Source organism: Oncorhynchus gorbuscha, linkage group LG22, assembly GCF_021184085.1.
Source record: "Oncorhynchus gorbuscha isolate QuinsamMale2020 ecotype Even-year linkage group LG22, OgorEven_v1.0, whole genome shotgun sequence".
NCBI lineage: Eukaryota > Metazoa > Chordata > Actinopteri > Salmoniformes > Salmonidae > Oncorhynchus > Oncorhynchus gorbuscha.
This window is the reverse complement of record NC_060194.1, coordinates 20,796,136-20,819,215: the sequence shown is the minus strand read 5'-3', so window position 1 is coordinate 20,819,215 and position 23,080 is coordinate 20,796,136. Positions and strand designations below refer to the sequence as shown.

The window sequence follows — 23,080 nt, the reverse complement described above, 5'->3', positions numbered from 1 at the left end:
GGAAGCAGCAGGAACAAGCGTCTGCAATGCAGAGTATTTATGTAAACCCCCAGTAGAAAATTCCTATTTGGAGGGAAAGTGGGCCGAGTGAGTGAGTCAATGCACTCCCCAATTAATGCCACCTGCACTTATTTTCAACACCACTTAAAGGAGCTGTTGGGTCTCCTCACAATGCCAGTTTAACAAGCACAAAAGGGACGGGGGGACTAACTGGGGTACTGGACTGGGAGGTGGGTGGGTGGAGGAAGAGGTTGTGCTGCTGCTTTTGGTCTTACTGGAGTTGGCAGGAGGGTGGGGGCTGGCAATTACTAGACCCGCTTCTCATTCAAGCCCTGTTCTGTCCCATTCCCAGTTCTGAAGTATTCCCTGCCTAGGATGTATGGGCAGGAGAATGTGAGTAGATGAATGCAACACCACTACAAATATAGGCTACATCAATAGGATGTACATTTATCAAATTGGGACACACTTCAACTAAGTGGTCTAAGCATCTAACAGTGCCTTCAATAGCTTGGCCTTGATTTTAATTATCCAGTACATCTTTTAAATTGTGGACCATTTGATCTGGTGGTGGTGGTGACCACAGAGATCCATTAAATGACTTCAATATGTTGGAAGATACATGTCAGTCTATGGTGGTGGTCCTATTATATACGGTAACCCAGAAAAGTACAGTGGGCAATAAACAGACTTTCTGATTGGCCCAAAGTGATTGCAGTTCAAAAGAAAACCAGAAGTATGAGGAAGTGAGATGGATCAACACAGTTGTGATTGAGGTGTACCTCTGACACTAACGCACAAGGGGGCTAAAAGCCTAATAAACTGCTCAAGTGGCACATTGTAAAACAAATTAACACCTGACAAGAATACCTACCAGCCTCCAAGCCTTTCTATAGTCACGGTCTGTTCTCATATGAACTCAAATTCAACACGCATGAACCTTGGCAAAAAAAGGTGCTATTCAATATTTCACTTGTGTATAGCAATGCACTGTATTCATATTTATGTGGATGGTTATCGGTACCTTTAAAAACTCATTTGATATACATTAAACATAAAACACGAGCACATTTGTGAGAAAATGACATGCACAAAGGCTACATCCCAATGGTACCCTATTCCCTACACAGTGCACTACTTTACAGGGAATTGGGAGCCATTTAGGAAGCAAGCAAAGTAAAATGGCCTCACCTGTTATCAGCCAGGAAGTCAACCACAGACTTCTTCAGGCAGTACAGGTGGGCGTCCACAAGGCCAGTTCTGATGTGCATCCTTGGATGTCTGAATGAAAGAGAGAGAGACAGACGGAGGGGGTAAATCAAATCACGTGTTAACTAAAAATCCAGCGAAGACGGGCGATGTTTTCGATTGCATTACCTCTATCACTGTGTCGTATCATAGTAGTCGTTATAGAAACATTGTACTAACATGTCTTATCACATACTCTAGCAATTGGTTTGGAGTTGAGAGCGATTTTTGCTATCACCCGAGAGGGCTAAGGATTATTCCCTATTTCACTTCTGTAAGTCAACTGTTAAGAGTAATAACAGTGTTACGACACAGGTTTAAGGGGAACTGTAACTGGCTACTGAGAACACAGGTGGTGCCAGTACCACAGTTAATGTCACTGTTCAGGGCACAACACACTATAAAGTATCCTGTAGCAGACACTGAGGCACCAAGCCTCTTTCTTTACATGAGCAAAACCACTTTTTGCGTTTCTTCTCCAGATGTTTTTTTTAATTAGATGACAAAGAGTAAAAATAACTACAGTCTTTAATTTAGCTTTTCATTCTACCTCCTTAATTACTCTGTTGAAATCAGTATGTGACAGAACAGAACATCTGTTATGATAAAAACAAAAAAGAGGTGATATAACAGTCCTGCATCTGTGTATTGTCCCCTGCCAGCCTCTGTCCACAGGCCCTGCCCCAGAAACATGGCTGTCATGGCAGCCGTGTCCAGTCTGAACTGCAGTGAGTGCTGCGTTAACCGGTCAGATGCCAAAACCAGCGGACCCCCCAATTGTTTTACAGCCTGCAATGCTCTGGGTATAGATCCTCTGTGTTCAGGCAGGGCAGGCTGCTATAGAGCCCAGGGCTAAAATGGCAACCTATTTCCTTTGTAGTGCACTACAATAGGCAATAGGGTGCCATTTGGGACACAGACCAAAGGCGGCTGCCTGCCCTGGAGGCTAGTCTAATTCATCTGAGAGCAGCAGCAGCTAGGCTGTCTGAGTGATGTGGGAAGTCTCTGAGTTGCAGCTGAAGGCAAACCAAAGGTTGCTGCACCAGGCAGGAAGAAAGAGATGGGAAAAACTCACAGGATCAGAGATTGTGGTGGTATCGTGTAGAAACGCTTTAATTGAGAATAATTGCTGTTTGGGTTTTATTTTTGAAGTCCTCGGGTAAAATGATCATGATAATATAACGTTCTATACTTGCCGAATGGTGGTTAGTTACAGAATTAAATCTAAGCCTACAGTCGACATTGTCTACAGAAGCCAACATCAATTCTCTAAGACAGTGATGTCAGTTAGCAAAGCTAGCACAGTAGATATGACCATGGTGAAAGCAGAACTCATCCTGTGAGAAGGCCTCTGTAAGCACTGCTCACATAAAGTGACCATGAGACCCAACTCCATGAACAGTTCCTTGGACAGAACCAAGGCCATGGATCATAAAAGGCCATATCCATACACTCACTAGTCTATAATTTATATGACCTCTGGATCAGAGCACCAGGTGAAACAGATGAAACCTCCACCTAACACCCACCATGATCAGAGTGGTGAAACACCACCATAACAAACTGGCTATCCAGAATGCCTGGTGGTGTCACATTCAACTGAGCCCCCCATACCCCCCCCGTCTCCCCTTAATGTGACATTTATGAAGCGAAACCACAAGAAAACCATCTCATCTCCGGGGCGTTATGTGAGAGCCTCCCCTCTCCACCTTTTCTTGGGTGAAGAATGCGATTTGAAACATTGAGAATAAGTCAGGAGGTCTGTTTGGCGATGCGGATTTCAGAACCAGATGCTGAGCCGTATAAATCACGCTGTGAGGGAGGAGGGTAAACAGGCAAGAGGTAAATTATGACAACTTTGAGCCATTCCATTAACCAGCTCATAGAGGGGCCATGTGTTGAATCCACCAACAAGAGGCTGAAAACAGAAACAGGAATATTCTAGCACATCACACCACCCACATGTGGTCCCAATGTGGTCCTCCGGTCCACACACAGACCAGAGCAAACAGGTTGTCATATCCTGTGTGTGAACTGTATGCCAAATGCAGATGGAAGTAAACTAGATTTATAGGAACACCCAGCTCTCTGACATCCTTGTTTGGCACCTGTGGGGCCGGGCAGGCAGGCAGGGAGGGAGGCCAAGCAGGTGAGATACCCAGGGATCAGTGTACGGTGGATGGGGGTCAGGTGTGGTGTGGCGAGGATGGGAGCGGTTGGGGTGAGGTTCGACGAGTGCCCTTTATGGAGCAGGACACCATGGTTAAACACAAGCAGGAGCGGCTACAGGTCTAGTCTGTCCGTCCAATGGGACGGCCTACATGCTGAAGGAAGGATCCCCATTTGGGTGATCATTTTAGTAGAAATACAATACACATCGTTTGGCCATAAGCCACTGCATTTCCCAGACACAAGTCTAATGTGTGATTCCTGGTAGTCTAGGGGGCCTGGCTTATGAGTGAAACAGAACATTGTTGCAAAACGCCTCAGGCTATGGTGATTCACTCCCAAGCGTTATGACTGACTACTAAAAACCTCAGCATGTAGTAGGATCTACCTCCTAAATGAGCACATTCCACATGGCAGCAGTGCTGTGAGGTGATAATACTTGTTCTTCTCTCTGAGGGGACACTGCTAACTGCTGTTCTGGACCTAGTCTGTGTCAACACCACTGCAAGGCCCAGACAAATTTGCTCACGCATCCAGCTACATTTCGCTTTACTATAAAGACCTCGGCTCTTTGTCCTCTCTCGTGTCTGAGCACAGAAGGTAAATACAAACGGCCCCAAAATGTCCAGACTTGGGTAGTTAGCTGGGAAAATGTGCAGTTAAATGTATATATTCCCTGCCATCGGACAATACATTGACGCTATTTAAAGAGAGGAATGTTTGAGGAGTGTGCTTCATGGCACACAGGGGACAAGACACATACTGTATTACTAGTTTTGCAATGGTACTGAATTCTTCAAATATATTTAGTGTTGCGGGAACCAGGTACTGTAGACCTCAAGTGATTGACCAAATCCATGGTTTCATCCGGAAAGAGAATGAAACTATGGTAGCGTAGCTTAATCATGACGGGCCTAGGTGCCCCCAAAACATTAAGGGCCCCTGTCACCACCCATATTTTCCTTAAAATGTAAATAATTTTGTTGGTAAGGCTGTGTGTTAATATTACTAAGCATTGTAACAGCAGAGCAGAATCTAATCTACGGGCACATTTGAAGCTGTTACCAAAGAAGCCGCAATATAGCCAATACATTCAGCACCATGGACGGTGGTCAGAAATTAACCAGTATAAGTCGATCAGCACCAAGTAAAGCACAAAGTGGTCAAAAACACCCGATTTTATCTGTAAATAATAGGCAATAGACAATATTATAAAACCTCAGCATAAAGATAAATCTCTTGGCCCAGTACATGCTCGCTGAGGTTTTGCACGGTGGCAAAACTGACATACCGCTATTTCAAATGATCTGCCTCCCGCACAGGCCTATAGCAAAAACACCAGCAAATCAATCAAGAGGAGCATTCAAACAGATTGCTTAAATGGCACCATGCCTTTTAACAGTGTATGATACGTATGTGCGTATAATTACTATTACTATTATTCTTATAGCCTAGTTAAACGTATAGGCTATAATGACAATGAAATGGCTCAGCGGCCGTGCACCAGAACATGGTTTCAAAAAACAGATTGCTTGTCAATCTACGACTAGGCTCAATGTAAATTAATCTCAATAAAGCCTGATTTATATAGGCTGTCTGGGTAGCCTGCCCTGTAAAAATATAAACTTTCTCACTCATTTGATTGTCATTCGACGGGCCTTGCGCTCTGCGAAGTCGTTGACTATGGCATTAAAATCCATGGTCCTGGCCCTGGTGTTTTCAAATGGACAGAATGGCCAACTCACTCAGTCTCTCTTGTCACATGCTGCTCCTCAGGTATGATTGAATTATTTTCAGTTTGGAAAAGGAGTGCTTGGCACTGGCTACCGTTTTATAGGCAGAGTCATAAAAAGGAGCGTCGCTGTAACTACTTCCCCAAATGTAGCAGTGACTGAATTGTAATCCACAATGAGCGTCTTGGCCTGGTCTTTCATTGTAGTGTGCTTTGCAATTTCCTTCTTAAAACAGGCCCTCAAAGAGATTAATTAGCCATGTAAGCTTGCTGATACACCTTTGCTGTAATGTTCAGCCAACCGCCTGGCGGTCTAGTAGAGCGCATCATCATCATCTGTGTTGGCCAGGGTAGTGGGATGGATGGAGTCAAACTCGATGTTGCCCACAGACTTTTAAATCTGTTTGACAGCTGGTGGATAACGATGTAAAGATTTGCATTAAAGACTTTGACTCTAAAACTACTCTCCCCATCACACAGTAGCTCATCCTCGCATAGCTCATCAAAATGACGCCTCGCCTTCCTTCTCCGAGTGTCTTCAGCCACGTTCTGATCTCCCCATTTGCCGGCAAGGGTCTTTGCAGTGACTTTGGCCTTCGGAAAATCCTGTCGGAATCCGGACAGGACCTCTATCATGTCCTTGAGTAGGCTAACCTCTCTGTGCAGGTTTGCGTCTTTGGCCTGTAGCATTTTGGAGATGACGTTCACATTTTCTAAAACCTTAGTCTGCAGAACGACTAAATGCTGCATCCTCCCTCTCGTCCTTCTTGGCACGTAAAACTTCTTATGGCTTGGGGGCAGTATTTCGACGTCTGGATGAGAAGCGTGCCCAAAGTAAACTGATTGTTACTCGGGCCCAGAAGTGAGGATATGCATATAATTGGTAGATTTGAATAGAAAACACTCTAATGTCTGTGTGTATAACAGAACTGATATGGCAGGCGAACACCTGAGGAAAATCCATCCAGGAAGTGGGATTTTTTTGATGTGGGTATTTTCAATTGAATGCCTATAAAGTATCTAATGGGTTAGGACCCAGATTGCAGTTCCTATGGCTTCCACTAGATGTCAACAGTCTTTAGAAATTGTTTCAGGCTTGTTTTCTGAAAAATGAAGAAGAATGAGACCTTTCTGTCAGTGGACTGAGGAAGAATGCAGAGCTGGTTTGCGCGCATGACAGAGTGTGCGCCCTTCGTTGTTTTTCCTTTCCATAGAATACGCTATTGTCCGGTTGAAATTTTATCGATTATTTAGACAATTGACAACCTGAGGATTAATTATAAACATCGTTTGACATGTTTCCACAAACTTTACCGGTACTATTAGAATGTATTCGTCTGCATGTTTTGACTGCCTTCGAGCCAGTGGATTACTGAACAAAAAGCGCCGACAAAACAGAGGTTTTGGGATATAAACAGGGACTTTATTGAACATAACGAACATCTATTGTGTAGCTGGGACTCTTGTGACTGCAACCATATGAAGATCTTCAAAGGTAAGTGATTTATTTTATTGCTATTTCTGACTTATAATTCCTTTACTTGGCTGTAAAATGTTTCTATGCTTTTGTAAGCGGGGCGCTGTCCTCAGATAATCGCATGGTATGCTTTTTGAAATCTGACAAAGCGGCTGGATTAACAAGAAGTTCATCTTTAAGATGTATAACACTTGTATTTTTTATGAATGTTTATTATGACTATTTCTGTAGTTTGAATTTGGCGCTCTGAAATTTCATCGGATGTGTCGAGGTGGGTCGCTAGCGAGATATCTCTATCTCAGGGCGGCAAGGGACTCATATCTAGATGACCAGCGGGTGGGACACAGTTGTTTTAGAGTTACATTTTCTTTTTCTGGTTCAAAATCAAATATACCACTCAACATTGACCATCTCTTTATGCTATGCCAGAAGGTGTATAACCGTATCATAAACCTGTTTAATCTCTGGCACATTTTTGAGTCGTTGAGAGCCAGGTTAAGAATGTGCGCTGCGCAATGCACATAAACACAGCAAGCGGCTCTTTTTAGGATATTCTGGCCTGCACACCCGAATAGACCCCGCTCTTGTTAGCAGCTCCATCATACCCCTGTCCACAACATTTTGAAATATCCAGCCCATTATCCTCTATGCTGCCCAGAATTTTATGTTGAAGCTCAGCTGCTGATGTGTCAGCAGTGTCCAGAAATCCCAAAAACGACTGATGGTCAGATCTGTGGCGACATTATTTGTATCCCTTATCACTTTCGCATAGCGATAAACTTAGCCTAACTGGTCAACTTTGGATACATCCGGTGTTGTGTCCATAATAATAGAAAAAAAGTAATAGAAATAATAATAGAAAACAAGTGAGGCTTCCTGCACCCCTCCCTGAATGTCACACTTCCCACGCTCGGTTAAGGACTGAGATAGTTAACGGATCCTGCTGGGCGTTCTAAAAGTTATTTCAGAACTGGGTCGTAAAATGACAGCAGTTCAATTACACTGAGGAAAAATAGGTATCAGTTGAATAGGTAAAAAGGTTGTCTGTCCCACTTCCACCTGTTTCCTCAGCCGCCACGATTCTAGCCTCGCCCTGCTCCTCTTCCTCCCCGCCCAGCCCGGGGATAGCTTGTCCGGCCTGGCTTGTGCTCAGGGTCATATCCGATGATACCTGACAGCCTGTATCCTCTGTCAAAGTTGCTTCTCTGGCACAATGGAACAGCTTGGCCTTGGCTCACTTGACCCGCTAAAAGCTGCTGCTGGCGATGATAAACCCACATCCTCTTCTGGTCCTGCTACATTGCTTGTGCTAGCAATGGCTGCACATGAACTGCACTTGAAAAAAATATCTAATTAAACAAATTGTGATACTGTACCTCCTTTGCTTTCTCATTTTTGGCCTTCCTCTTTTGGACTCCACTTTTGTGTTGATAAATTGCTGATTTTTAAATCCGTAGTCTTCTATTCTCGACTTTCTTTTTTTAATCCGTTATCTCTTGATAGCTAGCTCAACTGTTAAAAAATGCTTAAAACGATGACAGAAACAACGCTTTGGAGAGTATTTGCACAATGAATCCCAGAATGCATTTCATTACCATAAGATGGTATTGAAACTATCGAATAATATGATTTATTTCGCAAATTAATTTGATTTATTGTCATCAATACACTAAAATATCATGCTGACTTATGTAGTGGCAAAAAAAAACATTTTGTTGGTGAAACCATTAGTGGGTTCATTTATCATACCCTAGGTTAAAGACAGATCTTCTCGTCAAATTCTAGACGTGAGGGACCGGCGTCACCAATTAATACTTGGGCATGGTGGGGCGGTATTCAAATGACATAGGGGGCCCGCAGCTCCGGGCCCATGTACGTCCCGGGTCCTGGTGTAACCGCACCGGCTGAAGCTACGCCACTGTATGGTAGTACATACTTTATGAAGACTATGACTTCACCTCTGCTGAGTTTACATTGGACAGTGGAGCAACATTGTATGCGAGAGGAATCTGCAGGACCCTTCACACTGTCAAATCAATTCAGGGGCCAACTCATATCACATGTGTAGAAGGTTTCCGGCTTCCATTTCAGCTCACATGTGGAAATGGGTAGTGATAGGTGTCACCACTCAGACAACTAGCATGGGAAAAATGTGGTGGTAATCTAGGACAGGGGTCAAGAACATGCAGTTTGAGGACTGCTGAAAAACAAATACCGGTAAGATAACTGAAGAGATCGTTATATTTAAGGGCTGGATACTAACTTATGATCCTAACACAAGATCAGCGTTTGTAACTTGCCCATTCGCATAACTCATGCATTGATATCAAAGGTCCCAGGTTAGCAGTACCACAGGACAGGACTGCAGCCCAGCGTTCCCATTCCATATGTCACCCGGTCCATGTCTGTATAAATACAACGGCAGACAAGTAAAGACTCTGGAGACAGCTTAGACAAACAGCCAGGGAACGACTGGAGACTTTCAGACATCTAACACCATGTTCAAACTTCCTACTCTCGGGGAAAAGAGGGTTAATGGGGGAAATGGAGTCAAAACAGACTTTTGACATCTTAGGCTGAAATAAGCGACAAAGTGTCGATACTTGGGTTAGCTTAATAAGAGTTAGGCTAGCCGGCAGCTTTGAGATATCATAAAGCTCACTACACTTCAGTCTCTCAATAAGTGGTCTAGTGCTCATTGACAACTTCTCTTTTAAAGCTTAACTTGGGTAGGTTTCAAATGTTTAGAAAATGCTAATAAAATTGTAGTCCTATACAAGATTTTTGAACTTGCGCATGTTTATGCCTTTTTATGTGTGGATACAACTTACGTCTTGGGTAGGCCTTGATGTTCACATGTTTCCAATATACACGAGTATTTCAGCATGTAACATCCTGGTGTGTGTCTATACATGTGTGTGTTTTTATTTACTAGAGCTGGGCGATATGGACAATAATCATATTTCGACAAAATGGCCTGAATTGGTGTGATAATGATAAATAGAACGATACGTTTATAACAACAGTTTTTATTTCATTAACCTTTAAACTACTAATTTGATGGTTGTAGCCATCAATTGTCCCAATAAAGGTCCAATGTGCCGTTTTTTTTATCTCAATATCAAATAATTGTTGGGTAACAATTAAGTACCTTACTTTCTAGGAGTGGTCTGAGTGGGGAAGGGAAAACTAACTTATTAGCAGAGAGGTTTGGAACTCTTTCTTACTGGTCTATTAACTAATTTACCGTCTGGTGATGCAGACCAAAAAACTCCATCCCACCAAAACAGGATGAGATTTCAGGTGGTCTTTTCAAACAGCTCTTACACTAAAAAGGGCATGAAAATCATGTTCACAATTCCACACTATTATTCCAACTAGTGTGGAGACACAGTGCATTTGGAAAGTATTCAGACCCGTTGACTTTTTTCCACATTTTGTTACGTTGTAGCCTCATTCTAAAATGGATACTCTTTTTTTTAAACTCATTAAATCAACACACATTACCAGACAATGACAAAGCGAAAACAGGTTTTTATGAATTGACAAATGTATTACAAAATTAAAACAGAAATACCTTATGTAAATAAGTATTCAGACCATTTGCTTTCAGACTCAAAATTGAGCTCAAGTGCATCCTGTTTCCATTAATCATCTTGAGATGTTTCTACAACATGATTGGAGTCCACCTGTGGTAAATTAAATTGATTGGACATCATTTGGAAAGGCACACACCTACCTATATAAAGGTCAGACAGTCAACAAACAGTGAGGTGGAAGGAATTGTCCGTAGAGCTCCGAGACAGGATTGTGTCGAGGCACAGATCTGGGGAAGGGTACCAAAACATTTCTGCAGCATTGGAGTTCCCCAAGATCCCTGTGGCCTCCATTCTTAAATGGAAGACATATGGAACCACCAAGACGCAGTCTAAAGCTGGCCGCCCGGCCAAGCTGAGCAATCCGGGGAGAAGGGCCTTGGTCAGGGAGGTGACCAAGAACCCGATGGTCACTCTGACAGAGCTCCAGAGTTCCTCTGTGGAGATGGGAGAACTATCCAGAATGACAACCATCTCTGCAGCTTTCGACCAATCAGGACTTTATGGTGGCCAGATGGCCAGACGGAAGCCACTCCTCAGTAAAAGGCACATGACAGCACACTTGGAGTTTGCCAAAAGGCACCTAAAGACTCTCAGACCATGAGAAACAAGATTCTCTGGTCTGATGAAACCGACATCGAACTCTTTGGCCTGAATGCCAAACATCACATCTGGAAGAAACCTGGCACCATCCCTACAATGAAGCATGGTGGTGGCAGCATCATGCTGTAGAGATGTTTTTCAGTGGCAGGGACTGGGAGATTAGTCAGGATCGAAGGGAAAGATGAACGGAGCAAAGTACGAGAGATCCTTGATGAAAACCTACTCCAGAGCGCTCAGGACCTCAGACTGGCGGCGAAGGTTCACCTTCCAACAGGAAAACAACTCTATGCTTCGGGACAAGTCTCTGAATGTCATTGAGTGGCCCAGCCAGAGCCCAGACTTGAATCCAATTGAACATCTCTGGAAAGACCTGAAAATAGCTGTGCAGCGACGCTCTCCATCCAACCTGACAGCGCTTGAGAGGATCTGCGGAGAAGAATGGGAAAAACTCCCCAAATACAGATGTACAAAATTTGTAGTGTTATACCCGAGAAGACTCGAGGCTGTAATCGCTGCCAAAGTGGTTCAACAAAGTACTGAGTAAAGGGTCTGAATACTTATGTAAATGTGATATTTCCGTTTTTTTTTGTACATTTTCAAACATTCCTAAAAAACTTTGTCATTAAAAAACTTTGTTTTTACTTTGTCATTATGGGGTATTGTGTATAGATTGCTGAGGGGAAATAAACAATTGAATACATTTTATAATAAGGCTGTAACATAACAAAATGTGGAAATAGACAAGGGGTCTGAATACTTCCGAAGGCATTGTATATATAAAACACAGGAAAATCACCTTTTTGACTGCACTGCACAATCACCCATATTAGCAAACCTATTTCACTTCAAACTTGACATTTCTCTAGAATAGGTTACTTATCATAATGAACAATATCAGAAAAGTAATTATAATTGATTGAAATGGTTGGTGTCGATAATTTGTGGTTTATCGTCTCAGCTCTAGTATGTACATACACACACACACACACAAGCATGTATCTCCACATTAGTGTGTGTGTGTGTGGCTGATTTCCTTTTGCAGGGAAGCGTGCTTGCAGCTGCTGCGGCCCCTCTCTTATTGGGCAGGATTTACAGTGGCTCTGGCTCCCTGAAGTATTTACGAGCTCCCAACAGACCAGCTCCCACAGCCCAGCCAAGAGCCCAGGACCTGAGTCCACAGCCCAATACCAGAACCCCAAACCCAAAGCACAGACCATAACCCAGAGCCAGACCTACACCCCAGAACCATAGCCTAAGACCAGAGTACATATTTACAGTGTCTCAGAGTAGGAGTGCTGATCTAGGACCAGGGACCGTATCTTTAGTGTCAGAGTAGTGATGTAGGATCAGGGGCCGCATCTATAGTATCAGAGTAGAAGAGCCCATCTAGAGGGCCTCCCGGGTGGCGCAGTGGTTAAGGGCGCTGTACTGCAGCGCCAGCTGTGCCACCAGAGACTCTGGGTTCGCGCCCAGGCTCTGTCGTAACCGGCCGCGACCGGGAGGTCCGTGAGGCGACGCACAATTGGCCTAGCGTCGTCCGGGTTAGGGAGGGTTTGGCCGGTAGGGATATCCTTGTCTCATCGCGCACCAGCGACTCCTGTGGCGGGCCAGGCGCAGTGCGCGCTAACCAAGGTTGCCAGGTGCACGGTGTTTCCTCCAACACATTGGTGCGGCTGGCTTCCGGATGTGTTAAGAAGCAGTGCGGGTTGTGTATCGGAGGACGCATGACTTTCAACCTTCGTCTCTCCCGAGCCCATACGGGAGTTGTAGTGATGAGACAAGACAGTAGCTACTAAACAATTAGAGACCACGAAATTGGGGAGAAAAAAGGGGTAAAATTAATTTTAAAAAGAAGTGCCCATCTAGGATCTGGGGCCACATCTATAGTATAATGTCAGAGTAGGAGTGCTGATCTAGGACCAGGGGCCGTATCTATAGTATAGGTTCAGAGTAGGAGTGCTGATCTAGGACCGGGGGCCGTATCTATAGTATAGGTTCAGAGTAGGAGTGCTGATCTAGGACCAGGGGCCGTATCTATAGTATAGGTTCAGAGTAGGAGTTCTGATCTAGGACCGGGGGCCGTATCTATAGTATAGGTTCAGAGTAGGAGTGCTGATCTAGGACCAGGGGCCGTATCAATAGTATAGGTTCAGAGTAGGAGTGCTGATCTCAATAGTATAGGTTCAGAGTAGGAGTTCTGATCTAGGACCAGGGGCCGTATCAATAGTATAGGTTCAGAGTAGGAGTGCTGATCTCAATAGTATAGGTTCAGAGTAGGAGTTCTGATCTAGGACCAGGGGCCGTATCAATAGTATAGGTTCAGAGTAGGAGTGCTGATCTAGGACCAGGGGCCGTATCAATAGTATAGGTTCAGAGTAGGAGTTCTGATCTAGGACCAGGGGCCGTATCAATAGTATAGGTTCAGAGTAGGAGTTCTGATCTAGGAAGTCCCCACCTGTCCACGTAAACTTATTACAATCTAGAAGGTAAAAGTGATCCTATATCACTACTCTGAGATGCTGTGTGAATCCGGGCCCAGGGCCTGGTAGGGTGCTGACAGCTTTCAAAGCCTTCCTATTGCAGCCCAGACATCATACACAGATGCCACACTGGGGACGCAACATAATGCTAAAAAGGGGTACGTTTTGCACACTAGTTCGCACCAGTATTTGATGATTATTGAGATAAGCAATTTTTTTTTTTTTAAAGACTATGGTGTTCCATCAGCTCTAAACAGCCTAATCCCAAGATGTATTTCATGGTGGGCAGTATATCTACAAGTATTTTACATCAATATGTCATTTTATCCACCTGGCCAGGTATACATGTAGGATTTAGGCTACACCTTTGGCATTTGAACAAACATTAATTCTGCTTGAAATATTTTAAGACTTAGGGTGGTGATGGAATAAGACCTTAACTAGGCTTAGGAACAGCCAAATGCAAGCACACACACACACCTCAACGCTAAAGCCTCTTGAAAAAACACATCTAAATGGATGTTGGAAAAAGAGAGAGAACAAGTGAAAGAAAAGAAAAAGGGCCACAGCATGCGCTCAGCTGGAACAGGGGGTCTGCCGTGGAAAAACAGCAGAACACAGCCAAAGCAGGAGCAAATCCCTGTATAGCTGGAGTAATTGGCAAGTCTCATGACAGTCAAGACTGGGGAGTGCTGTGTTTTTATTAGCAATCCCACACAAATGAAGGGTCAGAGCTGAGCAAGTTTGCATTGTTCCTTCCAACACTCCTCCACTCCCACGCCTTAGCTTGTGTGCTCCACACACGCACGCACACACACACACACACACACACACACACACACACACACACACACACACACACACACACACACACACACACACACACACACACACACACACACACACACACACACACACACACACACACACACACACACACACACACACACACACACACACACACACACACACACACACACACACAACCTGGTGGCTTGATAAGGATTGGGAGAAAAATAGCAAGCTAGCAAGCTATATGTGTCCCTGAATTGCTAAACCAGAGAGGTGTTAGTTGTTGTTCCAGGTCGCATTATATGAAAATGTTCTGAAGCGTCATTCATCGTGTGAAAAGTACTTGATTCAACACAGCAACAACAAGATTTGAATGAAAATCTTACAAGGCATCCAATAACACCTCATTAGAGTAAATATATCACCTGGTAGATAATGAGCAGTATCAGAGCCATACGCGATATAGCCTATGGAGTCTACATAGGCTCAATGCATTTGAGTAATAACCCATGTCAAATCAAATCAAATTTTATGTGTCACATACACATGGTTAGCAGATGTTAATGCGAGTGTAGCGAAATGCTTGTGCTTTTAGTTCCGACAATGCAGTAATAACCAACAAGTAATCTAACTAACAATTCCAAAACTACTGTCTTATACACACAAGTGTAAGGGGATAAAGAATATGTACATAAAGATATATGAATGAGTGATGGTACAGAGCGGCATAGGCAAGATACAGTAGATGGTATCGAGTACAGTATATATATATATATATATATATATATATATATATATATATATATATATATATATATATATATATATACATATGAGATGAGTATGTAAACAAAGTGGCATAGTTAAAGTGGCTAGTGATACATGTATTACATAAAGATGCAGTAGATTATATAGAGTACAGTATATACATATACATGTGAGATGAATAATGTAGGGTATGTAAACATTATATTAGGTAGCATTGTTTAAAGTGGCTAGTGATATATTTTACATCATTTCCCATCAATTCCCATTATTAAAGTGGCTGGAGTTGAGTCAGTGTGTTGGCAGCAGCCACTCAATGTTAGTGGTGGCTGTTTAACAGTCTGATGGCCTTGAGATAGAAGCTGTTTTTCAGTCTCTCGGTCCCAGCTTTGATGCACCTGTACTGACCTCGCCTTCTGGATGATAGCGGGGTGAACAGGCAGTGGCTCGGGTGGTTGTTGTCCTTGATGATCTTTATGGCCTTCCTGTAACATCGGGTGGTGTAGGTGTCCTGGAGGGCAGGTAGTTTGCCCCCGGTGAAGCGTTGTGCAGACCTCATTACCCTCTGGAGAGCCTTACGGTTGTGGGCGGAGCACTTGCCGTGCCAGGCGGTGATACAGCCTGCCAGGATGCTCTCGATTGTGCATCTGTAGAAGTTTGTGAGTGCTTTTGGTGACAAGCCAGATTTCTTCAGCCTCCTGAGGTTGAAGAGGCGCTGCTGCGCCTTCTTCACGATGCTGTCCGTGGACCAATTCAGTTTGTCTGTGATGTGTAAGCCGACGAACATAAAACTTGCTACCCTCTCCACTAATGTTCCATCGATGTGGATAGGGGGGTGTTCCCTCTGCTGTTTTCTGAAGTACACAATCATCTCCTTAGTTTTGTTGACGTTAAGGTTATTTTCCTGACACCACACTCCGAGGGCCCTCACCTCCTCTCTGTAGGCCGTCTCGTCGTTGTTGCCTACCACTGTTGTGTCACCCACAAACTTGATGATTGAGTTGGAGGCGTGCGTGGCCACGCAGTCGTGGGTGAACAGGGAGTACAGGAGAGGGCTCAGAACGCACCCTTGTGGGGCCCCAGTGTTGAGGATCAGCGGGGTGGAGATGTTGTTGCCTACCCTCACCACCTGGGGGCGGCCCGTCAGGAAGTCCAGTACCCAGTTGCACAGGGCGGGGTCGAGACCCAGGGTCTCGAGCTTGATGACGAGCTTGGAGGGTACTATGGTGTTAAATGCCGAGCTGTAGTCGATGAATAGCATTCTCACATAGGTATTCCTCTTGTCCAGGTGGGTTAGGGCAGTGTGCAGTGTGGTTGAGATTGCATCGTCTGTGGACCTATTTGGGCGGTAAGCAAATTGGAGTGGGTCTAGGGTGTCAGGTAGGGTGGAGGTGATATGGTCCTTGACTCCTCTCTCAAAGCACTTCATGATGACGGAAGTGAGTGCTACGGGGCGGTAGTCGTTTAGCTCAGTTACCTTAGCTTTCTTTGGAACAGGAACAATGGTGGTCCTCTTGAAGCATGTGGGAACAGCAGACTGGGATAGGGATTGATTGAATATGTCCGTAAACACACCAGCCAGCTGGTCTGCGCATGCTCTGAGGGCGCGGCTGGGGATGCCGTCTGGGCCTGCAGCCTTGCGAGGGTTAACACGTTTAAATGTTTTATTCACCTCGGCTGCAGTGATGGAGAGGCTGCATGTTTTGGTTGCAGGCCGTGTCAGAGGCACTGTATTGTCCTCAAAGCGGGCAAAAAAGTTATTTAGTCTGCCTGGGAGCAAGACATCCGGGTCCGTGACGGGGCTGGTTTTATTTTTGTAATCCGTGATTGACTGTAGACCCTGCCACATACCTCTTGTGTCTGAGCCGTTGAATTGAGATTCTACTTTGTCTCTATACTGACGCTTAGCTTGTTTGATTGCCTTGTGGAGGGAATAGCTACACTGTTTGTATTCGGTCATATTTCCGGTCACCTTGCCCTGATTAAAAGCAGTGGTTCGCGCTTTCAGTTTCACGTGAATGCTGCCATCAATCCACGGTTTCTGGTTTGGGAATGTTTTAATCGTTGCTATGGGAATGACATCTTCAACGCACGTTCTAATGAACTCGCACACCGAATCAGCGTATTCGTCAATGTTGTTGTCTGACGCAATACGAAACATATCCCAGTCCACGTGATGGAAGCAGTCTTGGAGTGTGGAATCAGATTGGTCGGACCAGCGTTGAACAGACCTCAGCGTGGGAGCTTCTTGTTTTAGTTTCTGTCTGTAGGCAGGGATCAACAAAATGGAGTCGTGGTCAGCTTTTCCAAAAGGAGGGCGGGGCAGGGCCTTATATGTGTCGCGGAAGTTAGCAGTGATCCAAGGAATAGCAGTGATCCAAGGTTTTGCCAGCCCTGGTTGCGCAATCGATATGTTGATACAATTTAGGGAGTCTTGTTTTCAGATTAGCCTTGTTAAAATTCCAAGCTACAATGAATGCAGCCTCAGGATGTATGGATTCCAGTTTGCAAAGAGTCAAAGAAAGTTCGTTCAGAGCCATCGATGTGTCTGCTTGGGGGGGAATATATACGGCTGTGATTATAATCGAAGAGAATTCCCTTGGTAGATAATGCGGTCGACATTTGATTGTGAGGAATTCTAAATCAGGTGAATAGAAGGACTTGAGTTCCTGTATGCTTTTGTGACCACACCAGGTCTCGTTAGCCATAAGGCATACGCCCCCGCCCCTCTTCAGGAAGATGTTTGTTTCTGTCGGCGCGATGCGTGGAGAAACCAGCTGGCTGCACCGACTCCGATAGCGTCTCTCCAGTGAGCCGCCATGTTTCTGTGAAGCAAAGAACGTTACAGTCTCTGATGTCCCTCTGGAATGCTACCCTTGCTCGGATTTCATCAACCTTGTTGTCAAGAGACTGGACATTGGCGAGAAGTATACTGAGGAGTGATGCACGATGAGCCCGTCTCCGGAGTCTGACCAGAAGACCGCTACGTTTCCCTCTTTTACGAAGTCGTTTTTTTGGGTCGCCGGCTGGGATCCATTCCGTTGTCCTGGGTGAAAGGCAGAACACAGGATCCGCTTCGCGAAAGTCATATTCTTGGTCGTACCGATGGTGAGTTGACGCTGCTCTTATATTCAGTAGTTCTTCTCGACTGTATGTAATGAAACCTAAGATGACCTGGGGTACTAATGTAATAAATAACACGTAAAGAAAAACAAAAAACTGCATAGTTTCCTAGGAATGCGAAGCGAGGCGGCCATCTCTGTCGGCGCCGGAAGTACACCATTGCTTGTGCTGCTCAAGTAATACTAACTTTCTCATGATGGACTTCCTGATGACTAGACCTTTGTCCAGGTCGGCCTCGTTGGCCATAAAGAGGAGCCTCTTCCCTGTTCCGTCCACCCCAACAAAGTACCTCTGCTCCCCTGGGAGAAGGAAGACACCAGATGAACAATCACACAGCAATGGCTAAGATCTCACCACACGGCTAACAAGCTTGGTATCTGCCCGGCTTGTAAACTAACATCTAGGCCTATGGATGTTCACTGGGTTTAATAAGACAGATTTACTAAAAAACATTAAAGAGTTTGATTGTAGAATATTACAAGCAAATGAACAGTTATCCGAGGAATAGCCTCATTTGGGGAAATGCAACTTCAAGTGTCATCCATAAAACTGACACCGCACTACTGATATGACGAGGTAGTGCGGTGTGTCACTTTTTTGTGCAGACCTGGTGTAATACTGGCAGTTGTGTAATTTTGTGAATCTTGTGTACCCGTTTTTGTCTTGCCCTTATGTCCAGGGACAGTCTCCGTGAACTCGTGGGCTTTGCTCATCAGCATTGAGAGGGTGGCATTGTGAGCCCGGAACAGGTCAACCACCTCGTGGAGAGCAGCGTCCGTTATCAGGTCACAGCTCACCACCAAAATGTCCGTCTGGAGGGAGACATGGAGGAGGACCACAGAGATTCATAAGCATTGTGTTAGCAAATCAAATGCATAGCTGGAGCGTTGAGCTGAATGTCATTTATTTATAATATATTTTACAAAATTACGGTATTGAAAATCATACCGCCGGTATTTTGAAATATACCGTTTAAATCGCCCCAGCCCAAACAACACTAATGTTAAGACAGTTAGTGGCTTGAGAAGAGGAGGATGGGTTTTCACTCAAGACAGTCAGGCCCCACTAAACACATAGCAGAACACATAGCAGTTCATGACTTGGATAGGAGAATATCACAGCTGGCACTAGTCAAAAGGGCATACAAGTTACAATTAATTTATCTCTAAAAGGAAAGAAAGACAGTGATGACCTAGGATAATATCCTCTTAAACTCCTCATGCCCAGGACCCTTTCACATCAGAGTCCGTGACAATATTCTGCCTAATAGGAGGAACACTCTTCAAATGAAATTGAAAATACCTTTAGCTGTCCCTAGCCAATGCTCAACAAGTTATCACGCACTCCAGCCTTGAAATACACTTTATTCCCCCCAGCTTTACGTTATGCTCAAAACACCCGAGCTTCTTCGAGCTGTGACATTCATCTCAAACGACGTGCATATATGCATGAACATGTGAGCCAACGATGCTCAAAAAGTCCTTAGTGCATGAAAAGTTTGGCCATGTTTCTCTTAACGACAGTCACAATGAAAATGGGTTCATAAGAGGGGTGCGCAAAGTGGAGAGAGAGCGGTGGAGGGAGAGAGAAAGGAGAGTGGAGAGAGATGGAGGGAGGGAGAGTGGAGAGAGAGAGAGAGTGGAGAGAGAGAGAGAGAGAGGGAGGTGGAGAGAGAGAGAAAGGAGAGTGGAGAGAGATGGAGGGAGGGAGAGTGGAGAGAGAGAGAGTGGAGAGAGAGAGAGAGAGGGAGGTGGAGAGAGAGAGAAAGGAGAGTGGAGAGAGAGAGAGGGAGAGAGAGAGAGAGAGAGAGAGAGAGAGAGAGAGAGAGAGAGAGAGAGAGAGAGAGAGAGAGAGGGAGAGAGGGAGTAGAGAGAGAGAGAGAGAGAGGGAGGGAGGTAGAGAGAGAGAGAGAGAGAGAGAGAGAGAGGGGGAGGTGGAGAGAGAGAGAGAGAGAGAGAGGGAGGGAGGTAGAGAGAGAGAGAGAGGGAGGTGGAGAGAGAGAGAGAGAGAGAGAGAGAGAGAGAGAGAGAGAGAGAGAGAGAGAGAGGGAGGTGGAGAGAGAGGAGAGAGAGAGAGAGGGAGAGAGAGAGAGAGAAGGGAGCGTTAAAGGAGGGTGAACCTCCTTGATAAACATTGTGCTCTCCTAACTCCCAGGCAGCCTAGCGTAGTGTAGCAAGGGGCACAGGGGAATTCAGCGATAAATCTTGCACTGCATTTGCCATTGTTTCTGTTTGAGATGTCTGGTTCCCATCTGCTCTGGCCATCTTGGGCCTGTGGATAAATAAACAGGGAAGGCAAGTGAGGAGTGAGGCCTGTTAAAGCATGCCTAGCTCTATAAAGGCTGTATGCCTCATTGGGGAGGCCTGGGGAGAGGCCCTGCCGTGACGTTCTGCACACGGGGCACGCAGCTCAGCAGTCAGGCTCTGTGAGGCTCTGCTCTGCTCCACAGTCCACAGCACACATGGTCAACAGATAACAACCAGGCCAGAGCCAGGGGCCCCAATCCCACTGTCTGTCTCTGTGCTACTGGAGAGAAACTACCGGAGCATCTTCTCCTATTGTTAATCCCAACACTAAGGTTTTCAGACTGGTTTTAATTGTTAGAACAGACATGTGTGGGGGTGAGGGTTTAGTTTCAACATATATTGTCAAGAAAGACTTTGAAGCACTGTAAAACTTTTCACAGTAAATCGTGACAAAGTAACATTTGCTTGAAATATATCCTGTTGAGTGTCTCTTTGAGGCATAAGTTACATTACCACCATGAAAATAGAAATAGGGTACACATACTATATTCAGGTCAGGTCACATAACTACATATGCATCTAATACATCTGGCTGTACAATGTTGTATACTCTCAACAGCTGGGATAAACCCCATTAGGTGAAGTCACAATATCAGAGTAAACTGATTTGCTAGACAGCTCCTAATGGTTAAACACACAGCAATCATTTCTATTTCTGAATCCCAAGTTAACCAACCACTAAAAGCGGCAAAAATCCCTTTGTTACTGCCGGTCAATAGGGAGCGGTCTGTCTGTCCGGTCGGGCGGTCGGATGGTGGGTCGGAGGCGGACTGAGGGCTGAGGGTTGTCAGACAGTCAGTAGGCAACTCTGTGGCTGTCCCAAATGGCACCCTATTCCCTATATAGTGCACTACTTTTGACCTGAGCCCTATGGGCCCTAGTGAACAGTAGTGCGCTAGATAGTGAGTAGGGTGCCATTTGGGACGTATAATGTGACACTGGAATGGTGTCAGCTGGAGGATTATCTGACAGGGTTTGTGGCCTTTCAGCAGGCCTGATCTCTGGTGGTTAGGTCAGGGCCACCCACACTGCCTGCCTCCCCTGCCTGGTTCTGCCTGGCTGCCCCAAGGCCCTGTTCCCCCTCCCAGGCTCCCTCCACTCTCAGCCAGGTGAGACCACCCTGCACGCAGCACTGTAGAGAGGAGAGAGGGTGTGCTCTCTATCTATCTATCTATCTATCTATCTATCTATCTATCTATCTATCTATCTATCTATCTGTCAGGAGTGCCTGCCAGCTCGATTCCTGCTGTCTCTACACAGTCCATAGACGGACACAAACGGCACGCACAAACACACACATTGAGCACATACACGGAGCACGCACGCACACACAACACGCACGCATGCTCATTGAGCGGACTAATCAATCAGCCAGACACCTCTGGTTTCATAAGGCTAAGTCTCTGCTGAGCACTCTCAACTTGGCATATACAGTTGAGACATTCCAGTGACAACTGATCTCGATTTAACAGTTTAGGTTATGTGTGCATGAATAATAATGCGGAGGGACGCCTTTTTCAATATGCATTTTGTCCCGTAGTTAAGGCTAATAATATCCCACAATAGTTACAATTGCATTACAATACAATTACTTTCTAATCATTCTTATTCATACCGCATCACCAAGACTTGCCTTAAAATGAAATATCAGGAAGATATAGACTGGTTCAAAGTTGTTTTAGCCTTATTCAAGATGTATTTTATTGTATGCACAGAGGGGGAGCTCTACCAAAAGCTCTGTGTGTGTGTGTATATATGAGGGAATAGCAAGAACTCCTGACCTCCCGCTCTCATTCAACCATGTCTCCTGTGTCCCCACTCACATGAGAAGCCTGCTCTGTGTCATACATACTGCCCAAATCACAGACGTCAATGTGGCTTAATGCTTAATCACTGAACACAAAGTCCTTGTACACTAATCTTTTTCTCAATATGTGACTTTAGGCAAACAGAATTTACAGTATTTAGTCAGATACACCCATCATTCCCCAGGTGCAGTGTGTTCGTGTTGATGGGATGGTCTGGGAGGGGAGAGACAACAGAGTGATTCCTATGCGGGGATTTGGAGCCCCATTGCAGGGTTTCCTCTCTCATCACCTCAGGGTCAGTTTGTGTGCTGGGGGACTGTGCAATTCAATGCCTTTAATCTACGTGACTGTGCTGGATTAGGTAGAAAAGCATGTGGAGGCACTGAGGGAGGGAGCATGCTGGAGCCAGCCCTCTTCTCTCCCTGGAGGCCAGCTGAGCCCGCTTGGTTCTGTTTGCCCCCAGACAGTCAATGGATATGTCTGTGTTTTTGTAATGTGGCTTTACTGTAAGTTTAATGCAAACAGAGTCTGAATAGGGGCTCATGAGTCTGAACTTGTCTTAATACTTTATACAGTTACAATACAACATCTCTGGTTTACTTACTCCTTACTAGAATAAATCAATGTGCATAAAACCATAACAAAAAAACATTGAATATGATCTCATTTGGACAACAACAAAAACATGATAAAATATAGAAAGATAGGCCATCCAGTCAACAGTCCACATCCCTCCCCTCTGTTCCCCAGCGATCCCAGACCCCTCAACATGTCTCCTTGTCCTGGCTCCAGAATGCTACAGACCAGGGTGGGTTTCAGTGATCCGCTCCGTGCGTTGGACAGTACTGACATCATCTGTTTGAAGAGCAGCAAGGGGAGGGGGAGAGAGAGGAACGGCTGTAGGGAGGGAGTGGGGGAGGCAGGTTTGCAGCAGGTGAAATGAGGCCCTTCGCTTAGCCGGGACCAGGAACGCACGGGTCA

General features: G+C 45.1%; 1 pseudogene; it reads right to left on the bottom strand.

The window, feature by feature from the left end:
• Window positions 1-23,080, bottom strand: part of LOC124009911 — a 39,338-nt pseudogene that overhangs the window by 6,780 nt on the left and 9,478 nt on the right.